This window comes from Ranitomeya imitator, chromosome 5, assembly GCF_032444005.1.
Source record: "Ranitomeya imitator isolate aRanImi1 chromosome 5, aRanImi1.pri, whole genome shotgun sequence".
NCBI lineage: Eukaryota > Metazoa > Chordata > Amphibia > Anura > Dendrobatidae > Ranitomeya > Ranitomeya imitator.
In genome coordinates this window covers 75,028,050-75,041,284 of record NC_091286.1, presented here as the reverse complement: position 1 = coordinate 75,041,284, position 13,235 = coordinate 75,028,050, and positions in this window count along the sequence as shown.

Here is a 13,235-nt window from a genome sequence, read left to right as displayed (position 1 = left end):
AAAGATGACCAGCGATTTCTAATTTTTCCAACAAAATTTACAAAACCATTTTTTTTAGGTACCACATCACATTTGAAGTGACTCTGAGGGGCCTATATGACAGAAAATACCCAAAAGTGGCACCATTCTAAAATCTGTACCCTTCAAGGTACTCAAAACCACATTCAAGTAGTTTATTAACCCTTTAGGCGCTTCACAAGAACTGAAGCAATGTGGAAGGAAAAATTAGCAGTTAACTTTTTGCACACAAAAATTTACTTTAGACCCAAACTTTTTTACTTTCACAAGGGTATCAGGAGAAAATGGACCCCAAAATTTGTTGTGCAATTTCTCCTGACTACGCTGATACCCCATATGTGGGGGAACACTACTATTTGGGTGCACAGCAGAGCTTGGAAGGGAATTAGCGCCGTTTGAATTTTTGAATGCAAAATTGTCTGAATCGATGGCAGGCACCATGTCGCGTTTAGGGAGCCCCTGATGTGTCTAAACAGTGGAAAACCCCCACGGGTGACCCCATTTTTTAAATCACACCCCACAAGTATTTTATCAGGCGTATAGTGAATATTTTGAACCCACAGGTACGACACAGAATTTGATAACATTAGGTTGTAATACTGAATACGTTGTTATTAGTGTTGAGTGCAAGTGCTCGCTACTCCAATTTGCATCAGGTGCTCAGGTATTCACCAAATATCATGGGTGCTTGTGTGACATGCCTCGCATGTTTCATGGCTGTTAGACACCCCCCAAAAAAACATGCTGGGATATGCGATACTCTGTGCATACCAGAGCACCTGATGCAAACTCGAGTAGCGAGTACTTGCACTCAACACTGGCCATCATACCGTCACTTTTTTTTTACTTTTGAAATAAACCCAATTCTCACTCTAACCATAACCACAACCCTAACACAACCCTAAAGCCAAACCTAAACACAGCCCTAACCCCAACCCTAACTGCAAAGAATGGAAAAAATTATAACATTTTATTTTATCATTTTTATGTAACTAAGGTGGTGACAAAGGGGGGTTTGATTTACTATGTTTTTTTTTTATTTTGATTACTGTGATAGGGTCTATCACTGTTAGGAGTCGAGTTTCCTCTGCTGCACAGGGGGAATCTCGATCCGTGTCTGCTGCGGTTTCCCATTCAGCATCGGCCGCAGTGGGGTCTTCTCAGCAGAGACGTCGCTCCCAGCGTCTCGCTGAGACTGATTCTGTGCATAGGGTCACTACTGCCTTTCCTGGCTTTCCTATGGTACCCTGCACTGATCTGCGGCGAGCAGGCCTCTCTGGGACTAAGTCCTTATTTACACACACTGAGCATGCCCAGGGCAAGGTCTCCCATTGGAGGTCGAGGGTCACATGCTCAGGTACTGCAGCGCATCCCATTGGTCCTCCAGGAAGGTCCTGAAAGGGCAAAACTTCGGTAGCAGCTTCCTGTGCTGCAACTATATAAGCTGCGCATGACCGCACGGCCATGAGCTAGTATTGTCTAAACTTATGTGCTTTGCGCCAGTGTGGTCACATGTGTGTGTGTCCAGGGACCCGGCTGAAATAAGCCCCTAGAATGCTGGCTCCTCCGGCGAGGAGTTTTGTGTATTTGTGTGACCACTGACTGCTCTCTGTTTGGGCAGTTAGCCTGTGCCTCTGTGGAGTCTAACAGGGCACAGTGCTTTCCTTTCACGGCTACTCAGTGAATTAACTGAGTTAGTCTATACCGCCATATAGCTCCGCCGTTTGCTAGCAGCAGGTACTCCTGCACGGTGGACCCCGGGCTGCGAACGCACCAATATCAATAAACATCTCTATTTACTCGGTGCGTTCCGCTAGCCTTAACAGAATACTAGCGCCAGGGTCTGGCTAGTAAATGGCGGACATTCAGCAATCTTTGTGGTATATCCAGCAGCTGGAGGGTAGGTTGGCGGCTCTCGAGAGCTCAACCTCAGCTGTGGATGTTACCGCAGTTGCTGTACAGGCTGCTAGCGTGGCTGCAGCAACCTTGTCCACTGCCACCCCTGTTCCGACATTATCTCACCTCCCGCTGCCAGAAAAATTTTCTGGAAATAGCAAAACTTGTAGGGGATTCGTGAGTCAGTGCTCTATTCACCTCGAGCTCCTGGCTGCACGTTTTCCTACAGAGCGGGCTAAGGTGGGATTTATTGTGTCTCTCTTGTCGGACAGGGCGTTGGAGTGGGCTACGCCGCTGTGGGAGCGTGGTGATCATGTGGTGCAGAGTGCTCCGTTGTTCCTGAGCACTCTGAAACAGGTCTTTTTAGGACCTCAAGTCACCCATGACACAGCGCTCCAACTACTGGCATTAACTCAGGGTGAGTCCTTGGTCAGCCATTTTTCCGTCCGCTTCCGTACTTTAGCTTCCGAGCTGGAGTGGTCGGATAAAGCCCTTATCCCCATATTTTGGAGGGGCCTGGCTGACCACGTTAAGGACGCTCTGGCCACTAGGGAGATTCCTGCCACACTGGAGGAGTTAATAACTGTCTCTACTCGTATTGACCTCTGTTTTAACGAGCGGAGGTTGGAGCGAGCCCAGTGTAGGCAGAGGTCTCGGCTGGCTCCCACCTTCGCCAAACCTTTGGAATCTCCAGTCCAGGCATCCGAGTCACATGAGGCCTTAGAGGTGACACGAGCGGGATCCAAGTCTCAGTCCACCCGTGCACATAAGGTCCGTCATGTTTGCCAGCAGTCAGGACATCTTGCCTCCAAGGGTCCTCAGCGGTCGGGGAAACATCAGCGTCTAGTGGCGGTTGGAGGAGGTACACTAGACACGGCGACGTTTGCCTCAAAGTTGTCCTTCAAGGGGACAATTAACATAGGCCCATCCACTCTTAAGGTCGAGCTATGCGTGGATTCTGGGGCAGAGGGTAACTTTATGTCTTCCGCTTTTGCCCAGCGTCACGCAATACCCTTGGTGATGCTCGCCAAGCCAATAACCGTTCTAGTGGTAAATGGGTCAACACTACCTTCACAGATTACCCACCAAACCATTCCTTTCACGCTATCTGTGTCTCCATCACATCAGGAGATAATCTCCCTATTAGTCATTCCTGAGGGAATTGATGAGGTCCTGTTGGGGATACCATGGCTTCGCTACCATTCTCCTCATATTGAGTGGTCCTCTGGGAGAATTTTGGGATGGAGTAAATCCTGCGAGGGTAGATGTCAGAGGGAGTGCGTTCAGGTTGCTACTACACAGGTACCCGCAGATCTTTCCTCTCTCCCCAAGCACTATTGGCCCTATGCAGACGTGTTCTCCAAAAGAGCTGCGGAGACCCTTCCGCCTCACCGCCCCTATGACTGTCCTATTGACCTCTTGCCTGGTGCTGAGCCTCGCCGGGGTCGAGTCTATCCGTTATCTCTCCCGGAGACGGAGGCAATGTCCCAGTACATCCAAGAGAATCTGGCAAGAGGATTCATTAGGAAGTCAGTGTCACCGGCAGGGGCTGGGTTCTTCTTCGTACAGAAGAAGACTGGAGACTTACGTCCATGCATAGACTACAGGGGTCTTAACGCCATCACTGTTAAGAACAAGTACCCATTACCCCTGATATCTGAGCTTTTTGATAGGCTACGGGGAGCAAGGGTATTTACAAAGTTAGATCTGCGGGGTGCTTACAACCTGATTCGCATCCGTGAGGGGGATGAATGGAAGACGGCTTTTAACACCAGGGATGGGCACTATGAATATCTGGTGATGCCCTTCGGGCTCTGTAATGCCCCAGCCGTTTTCCAAGACTTTGTGAACGACATCTTCCGGGATATGCTCACCACCTCGGTCGTAGTCTATCTGGATGATATTCTCATCTACTCTCCAGATATTGACTCCCATCGGAGAGATGTTCGCAAAGTCTTCGACCTCTTACGGGCAAACTCCCTCTACGCCAAGTTGGAGAAGTGTGTGTTTGAGCAGGAGTCCTTGCCTTTCCTTGGTTATATCATCTCTGCCCAGGGTTTGGCTATGGATCCTGCCAAGCTACAGGCTGTAATGGACTGGCAGGAACCCCATTCTCTTAAAGCGGTGCAGCGCTTTATGGGGTTCATTAATTACTATCGCCAGTTCATTCCACACTTCTCAACTTTGGTAGCTCCCTTGGTTGCCCTCACCAAGAAGGGAGCAAATCCCAAGTTGTGGTCAGAGGAGGTCTCCAAGGCTTTTCTCTCGATTAAGTCACACTTCGCTAGCGCTCCCAACCTACATCGCCCCGATGTAGATAAACCATTTATCTTGGAGGTGGATGCCTCATCCGTTGGTGCTGAAGCAGTCCTTTTCCAAAAGGATGCTCAAGGTCGGAAGCATCCTTGCTTCTTCTTCTCCAAGACCTTCACACCAGCAGAGAGGAATTATTCCATCGGGGACAAGGAGTTGCTAGCCATGAAGTTGGCTTTTTCAGAGTGGAGACACCTCTTGGAGGGAGCTCGCTTTCCCTTCCAAGTCTTCACTGACCACAAGAACTTGGTGTATATACAGACGGCCCAGCGGCTGAATTCTCGCCAGGCTAGATGGTCCCTGTTCTTCTTCCGGTTCCATTTTACTCTCCATTTTCTCTCCGGGGAGAAGAACGTTCGTGCCGACGCTCTCTCCCGCTCCGTAGTGTCATCTGAGGAGGAGGAGGAGGAGCCTCAGCTTATTGTCCCTTCTGAGAGCCTGAGAACTGTAGCTCCGGTTTCGCTAGAGTCTGTGCCCCCGGGCAAGACTTTCGTGCCAGCTAACTTGCGACCGGAGGTTCTTTCTTGGGCTCACTCCTCCAGAGTGGGTGGGCATTTTGGGACCAAGAGGACATCTGAGCTTTTGGCGAGAACATACTGGTGGCCGCATATGGCCCGAGATGTCAGGGACTATATTCAGGCGTGCGTTTCTTGCGCCCAGAATTGGTCTCCTCGGCAACGGCCTGCTGGGTTGCTTTACCCTCTACCGGTGGCAGACAGGCCCTGGGAGATGGTTGGGATGGACTTTGTGGTGGGCTTACCCAAGTCGCGTGGCTGCTCCGTTATTTGGGTTGTCACCGACCATTTCTCTAAGATGGTGCATTTGGTGCCGCTCCCTCGGTTACCTTCTGCACGGGCCTTGGCGGTGTTGTTCATTAAACACATTTTCCGATTACATGGTATGCCTGATAAGATTGTCAGTGATCGGGGTCCCCAGTTCGCGTCTCGGTTTTGGAGAGAGCTCTGCCGTTTACTCAGCATAGAGTTGAACCTCTCCTCTGCATATCATCCCGAGACCAATGGGTTGGTGGAGAGAACCAACCAGACTCTGGTGACATATTTGCGACATTTCGTCTCTGCTAGGCAGGATGACTGGGCATCTTTGCTACCTTGGACGGAATTTGCCTTGAACAACGCCGTAGCCGATTCCACTGGCCAGACTCCTTTTCTCCTTAATTACGGCCAGCATCCGCGTGTCCCTGTGCCCATGCCCGTGTCATCCACTGATTCTAGGGTGGCAGACTGGGCGGTGGAGGCACGTGACATCTGGGACCGCACACAGGATGCCATCCGGGCCTCCAAGGAGAGAATGAGGGTTTCGGCTGAAACACATCGGCGCCCCGCTCCGGTCTTTGCTCCTGGCGACTTAGTGTGGCTCTCCTCCCGTAACATCAGGCTGCGAGTTGAGTCCACTAAGTTTGCTCCTCGCTACATTGGCCCGTTTAAGGTTCTGGAACAGGTCAACCCTGTGGTCTACCGTTTAGCTATTCCTCCACGCCTTGGTATCACCGATACTTTTCACGTTTCCCTCTTAAAGCCCGTTCGTTTGTCCCGGTTTTCTGAGTCATCTGCTGGGACATCGGGTTCATCCACGGATGAGTTTGAGGTGAATGCTATTGTGGTGTGCAAGGTGGTACGTGGCAAGAAATTTTATCTGGTGGACTGGAAGGGTCACGGCCCAGAGGATAGAACCTGGGAGCCCACATTCGGGCTCCGCTGCTTATTGAAGCTTTTGAGCGTAGTGAGGCTCAAGGAGGGGGGGGGCCCTAGGAGGGGGGGTAATGTTAGGAGTCGAGTTTCCTCTGCTGCACAGGGGGAATCTCGATCCGTGTCTGCTGCGGTCTCCCATTCAGCATCGGCCGTTGTGGGGTCTGCTCAGCAGAGACGTCGCTCCCAGCGTCTCGCTGAGGCTGATTCTGTGCATAGGGTCACTACTGCCTTTCCTGGCTTTCCTATGGTACCCTGCACTGATCTGCGGCGAGCAGGCCTCTCTGGGACTAAGTCCTTATTTACACACACTGAGCATGCCCAGGGCAAGGTCTCCCATTGGAGGTCGAGGGTCACATGCTCAGGTACTGCAGCGCATCCCATTGGTCCTCCAGGAAGGTCCTGAAAGGGCAAAACTTCGGTAGCAGCTTCCTGTGCTGCAACTATATAAGCTGCGCATGACCGCACGGCCATGCGCTAGTATTGTCTAAACTTATGTGCTTTGCGCCAGTGTGGTCACATGTGTGTGTGTTCAGGGACCCGGCTGAAATAAGCCCCTAGAATGCTGGCTCCTCCGACGAGGAGTTTTGTGTATTTGTGTGACCACTGACTGCTCTCTGTTTGGGCAGTTAGCCTGTGCCTCTATGGAGTCTAACAGGGCACAGTGCTTTCCTTTCACGGCTACTCAGTGAATTAACTGAGTTAGTCTATACCGCCATATAGCTCCGCCGTTTGCTAGCAGCAGGTACTCCTGCACGGTGGACCCCGGGCTGCGAACGCACCAATATCAATAAACATCTCTATTTACTCGGTGCGTTCCGCTAGCCTTAACAATCACAGTGATCAAAATGAACCAATAGGAAAAATTTCCTACTGTTGCCGGGTACCAGCAGGCAGATCTCGGTGGGCACACTGCACATGTGCCCGTCATTTTCTTCCAGGAAGATAACGGGGAGGGCTGGGGAACAGAGCAGGAGGGTCCAGGGATGGCGGAGGTATCGGGGAGGCTCGGGGGGATGCCATCTCTCTCTTCTCTGGCATGCTAGATCATATCAGAGGAAAGAGAAATAAATTGTAATTCAGCCTTTTTTTGTGATCGCCGTTATTCAGTGAATAATAGCAATCACGTAACAGGGGACGGTATAAACCAGCCCTGATCATGTTCTCCAAGGTTTCAGCTACTCCTTGTAACCAAGACCCCGGAGATATTCCTACTTGCGCATTACATCTATAGCACATGTCATGAAGGGGTTAAGGAGATGAAAACGTCACACAACACTGAGCAAAGTAAAAGTATCGTGGATCATTTCCATAAATTTGAATCCCCTCCTATATATAAATGTAACCCTAGATGTAAAGGACACTAGATAAACCTAAACCTTAAATAGTCATATTAAACTATAGAGATAATGTTCTAATAACAACACAAATATCATTAATATCAGAGGCCCAATTTATAGAAAGATACATCTATGGCCATTGCTGCTTTCTGCACCACACTTTGGAGAAGTTCAGATGTTTAGCTTGAAGTTCCTGGACCCAAAGCAAACTCTGCAAACAGTATTAAAGAGATTTTCAGCTTTCTTCAGCCCATAGGCTTATATAAGCTACAAATGATAAAATCAGCATTACCTCCCCTTCCAGAGCCAACTGCAGAGGATAAGTGGCTACAGTATATCAAGTATTATTATCATTAAATGCTGCTGATCCCAATGACGGACTGCAGTGGTCACTTTTGCTGTAGTAGTGACTACACCACTGAAGCTTGCAAGCAATCAGCTGGAGATAAATGAATCTCCAGAAATTCAACTGCAGATCATTTGCTTTGATTTGGTAAAAAAATGTGATTCACATTGAATTTATTTGATGCAGACAGAAGGTGTCCCAGGTGCCATTAAATGATTAAAAGATATTTATGATGGTCTAAGGTCTCTCCAGACACCAGCGCATAAGAAACATGAGGCTGTGAAAGTTTTAAAGAATAATAAAATAATATACTCCCCTTCCCCCACCTTTCCGCTGGTGCTGAGGAAAGTGAAAAACACTGATTTTATTATTTTTTATGTAGAGCAAGCCTATGGGTTGAATAAAATTTAAAATGGATAATCTCCTTAAATGGTTGGTCCAAAACTAACATTTATTTTAATCCTAAATGTTTGTATATTAATTGTCATAACGTAATCTCTTTTCTAATGTACCTTAATTTAAAAAAAAAAATCCCTATCATTCCCTCACTACACTAACTGCTTAATTTTTTTTACCTACTTCCTGTTTGATGACGCTTCACTTGAGAATCCCGTGTATGCTGCAATACTCAAATGAAACATCTTCAAGCTGCAGCTAATGAACCCATCCTGAAACAAAGTGTCATCAGTAACATCCGTTTCAGAGGCTGTACTAGTACCTGCTCTACTGAGCATGCATTGGTTGTCAATTCCGATGTATGCTCAGAAGGATCTTGTCACTGTGCAATATTCTTTTTAATGCACAGTGACAGTGCTCTTCCTCGCCGGCTCTGATTATAAGTGATGAGTCGGCAAGAGAGTGCACTGTCAGTGCGCATTGCGAGGCTCCTTTCACACATCCTCATGATACTGGTACTGGAAAAAAACAGTACTGGTGTTATCAGTGTGAAGTTCCACGGGCCACACTTTTGTACATGTGGGTCATCTGTGTGCCCTTCCTGTGTATGTGTGCATCATTCTTGAGGCATCCTTGTGCCTTCTGTGTGCTGGCATGTACTGGATTTAAATGATTTTTATGTGTTAAAGGTTTGCCAACTTTGCAAAGACCTTTTTTAGATAGATAGCTAGACACATGCTGTAGATAGAAATCTAATTTCACAACAACAGGACACATTATGAAAAGTGGCACCCTTTAGTGCCTTGTATGTTCACATAATGTTACAGTTATTAACCTAATAAATAAAAAAAATAAAAAATGACATGGGGGGGACCAGCAAAGCTAAAGTGGACAGCTGAGAGCTGATATTATAAGGCTGAGAAGGTCCATAGTTATTGGACCCTTCCAGTGTCAAAATACAAGCCCAGAAAAAACTAAATGATTAAATACCCTACAGTAAATAAATAAATAGCATAGTGCATGAAAATAATATACGGTATTTAGTTAACATGTTTTTTGATCAAAAAAATGCGAATGCCATCCCTCCTCGTCACAACAACAGTAATTGCGTCCCAATTACTGTTGCCGTGACAAGGAGGGATGGCATTTGCATTTTTTTGATCAAAAAACATGTTAACTAAATACCGTATATTATTTTCATGCACTATGCTATTTATTTATTTACTGTAGGGTATTTAATCATTTAGTTTTTTTTTTTAGTCCTAACTCTAATCTTAAAAACCTTACTGTTTGGCAAGTGACACGCAAGTAGATAAGGGCTGAGAGGGCCTGAGCCAAACTAATGGACACACAGCTATGGGAGACCACATCAATAATGCCCAGCTCAAAGGAAAGGCAGGACACACCACATGATGCAAACAGACAGAAACAAACCCAAAGGTATGAACCCCGGCTATAAACTGGTGCACATGCAGCATGCAAGCGCATGTTCACACTAGCCACTAAACAGAAAAAAACAAAGACAGAAACACAATGATTAAATACTAATAGAGTTGGGACTGTCCCAATTACGGACGCCGTGACGAGATAGGATGGCTTTCACATTTTTTAATAAAAAAACATGTTAACTGAATAACGTATATTATTTTCATGCACTATGCTATTTACTGCATGGTATTTAATCATGATTTTTCTGCCATTGTTTTTTTTCTGTTTAGTGGCTAGTGTGAACGTGCCCTTACATGCTGTATGCACACCAGTTTATATCCCAGTTCATACCTTTTTTTTTTTCAAAATACCAGCCCACAGCTGCTCCAGGAGTCTCACATCACATTAAATTCTGGCTCTTTGCCTTGGCTCTTCCCGATGCTCTGATGCATTGGCAATCAGGGTAGAGGTACTTGGGGTTGATGTCAGCTCTGAATTGTCCAAAGACACAGCTGACATCAAGCCCTGGTGCCAGTAATGGAGAGACGTTTGTCTGTACTAAAAAGAAAAACATAAACACACACAAATACTTTATTTAAAAAACACTCCCTAAATCTTTCCCTTGTTCATCAATTTATTAAAAAAATCCAACACAGGGCTGCTATAAATGCAGTCCCCAAATGGAAACCTTAAAAAGATAAACAGGGAAAAGTAAACATAAGACACTGTCCATCATTAACCAATTTATTAGAAAGTTCCCATGCAGGGCTGACATAGTTCTGCACTTCCCATGATGTTCCCTGAATCCATCATCCAAAGCCTTTGGTCTTGTTCTGCGGCTCCATAGGCTTTAGCAGCTGCTACTCCCATCTCACGCTGCGCTCTGCAAGACCCGGCGACTGTGAAGAACAGTAACGTTATACCAATGTCACCACTCATCAGAGTCGCTGGGTCATGCTGTGGCCAATTCAGTAAAATATGTTGGACCTGTGTGGCAACTTTTTGTTAAATAAATTGGTGAACAAGGGATAGTGTCTTGTGTTTATTTCTCTCTGTTTAGGATTTTCAGGTTTCCATTTCTGGACTCATTTGCACATGAAAACACGAGAAGCAATGGAATGAAACTGAAAAGGAGAAGATACAGATTAACTATTAGAAAACCTTTTTGACAGTGAGGGGGATCAATGAGTGGTACAGGCTGCCATGAGAGGTGGTGAGTTCTCCTTCAATGGAAGTCTTCAAACAAAGGCTGGACAGACATCTGTCTGAGATGGTTTAGTGAATCCTGCTTTGAGCAGAGGGTTGGACATGATGACCTTGAGGTCCCTTCCACCTCTAACATTCTATGATTCTATGACTACGTCCATTATGACAAAGATCCGACCAATATCTAGCCCCCCTGTTTTTAAGCGTGCTTTAAAAACACATCTGCTCAGACAAGTCTATCACCTCAACTCACTAATCTAACTCTCCCATGGTCCCTCCTAAATGTTAATCGTAATCTGCTCCCTCCTATTCATCTGTCTCCACATCCACCATGCCCCAATAGCTCTTGATAACTGCACATAGACAGATCATGGCTGATGACCGAATCATGCAGTTTTTCTGAAAACCTCGATTTATTATATATATATATATATATACATAAGAGCACGTTTTACCTATTGTGTCCCCCTATTTCCTTATAGATTGTAAGCTTACATTGTATTGTCTGTACGAGTCCCCAGTTAATTGTAAAGTGCTGCGGGATATGTTGGCGCTATATAAAAAAAAGTATTATTATATTGTTAAGTCAGATTCTGTGGACTACGGCAGTCCCACGTGGGAAGTTTTCTTTTAATAAATTGGTGAATGAGGGATAGTGTCGGGGAATGTTCATTTGAATAAAATATTTTTGTGTGTGTTATTCTTTTCCCTTACTGGGCTACAAATGGGGGTGTCTGATAGACACCTCTCCATTACCAGTATCAGTAATTGATGTCAGCTGTGTTTTTGAACACTACACAGCTGACATTAACCCCAAGCCCCATTACTCCTGAGGCCAATGCACCAGGACAATCGGCAAGAGTCAAGGAGAAGCACCAGAATTGAATCATCTCACATGATGCTTCACTTCTGGGGCAGCTAAGAGCTGGTATTTTTAGACTGCGAAGAGACCCAAAACCACGGACCTTCCCAGGCTGATAATATCAGCTCACAGTTGTCTGATTTACCTTCGCTGGTTACAAAAGATGCTGCTTTTTTCCTTTATTTAATCATAAAAAAACTGTCCGATAAGCTCCACAGGGTGCAATTTTATATGTTGAGGGGGTTGTGCAATTATATGTCTGTTGATCTGTCTATCTGTCTTTCCATATGTCTGTCAATCTATATCTATATCTATTATCTTAGTCTATTATTTATCTCAATAGTATTCATTGCATAAAGTGCATAAAAAAAGAGGCTAACAGATGTGTTTTTGCCGCTGTGATTTTACTGCCAAGAGATGCAGAAATTATGCAAAAATCTCTGCATCTAAATACTCAACACGTGCACTTACCCTTAGGACAAAATAAATGTTAGTTTTGGATCAGTCCTTTAAGGCTGCTGTCACACTAGCAGTGTTTGGGCAGTATTTTACATCAGTATTTGTAAGCCAAAACCAGGAGTGGAACAATTAGAGGAAAAGTATAATAGAAACATATGCACCACTTCTGTATTTATCACCCACTACTGGTTTTGGCTTACAAATACTGATGTAAAATACTGACCAAATACTGATAGTGTGACGGCAGCCTAAAGGTACCGTCACACTAAGCGACGCTGCAGCGATACCGACAATGATGTCGATCGCTGCAGCGTCGCTGTGTGGTCGCTGGAGAGCTGTCACACAGACAGCTCTCCAGCGACCAATGATGCCAAAGTCCCCGGGTAACCAGGGTAAACATCGGGTTACTAAGCGCAGGACCGCGCTTAGTAACCCGATGTTTACCCTGGTTACCGTTGTAAATGAAAATAAAAACACTACATACTTACATTCCAGTGTCTGTCACGTCCCTCGCCTTCAGCTTCCAGCACTGACTGAGCGCCGACCATGAAGTACAGCGGTGACGTCACCGCTGCACAGCGTGCTTTACGGCTGGCCGGCGCTCACCAGTCAGTGCGGGAAGCTGACGGCAGGGGACATGACCAGACACCGGGAATGTAAGTATGTAGTGTTTTTTTTTTTACATTTACAACGGTAACCAGGGTAAACATCGGGTTACTAAGCGCGGCCCTGCGCTTAGTAACCCGATATTTACCCTGGTTACCAGTGAAAACATCGCTGGATCGGCGTCGCACACACTGATTCAGCGATGTCAGTGGGAGATCCAGCGACAAAATAAAGTTCTGGACTTTCCCCAGCGACCAACGATCTCCCAGCAGGGGCCTGATCGTTGGTCGCTATCACACATAACGATTTTGTTAACGATATCGTTGCTACGTCACAAAAAGCAACAATATCGTTAACGATATCGTTATGTGTGACGGTACCTTAAGTTTTACTTATTCCACAATAGATCTTTTCAATAGCATCAACGTTCTACAGCCGTATTGTTACACCTGCAACCACTGAAAAATACTGTAGGGAGATTACCATTTTTCTGTATCACCTTCATGAACCAAGTTAAATAGGTTGTCCAGATAAAAAAAATCCTCTTTATTGAAATTAGTAAAACTTTCATATGTAATTTTATTATGAAAAGTCCAGCAATTTCACAGTTGCGGGCCCAGTCCTGGGTCCCAGCACCTCCACTTCCAGCTCAGCTTTGA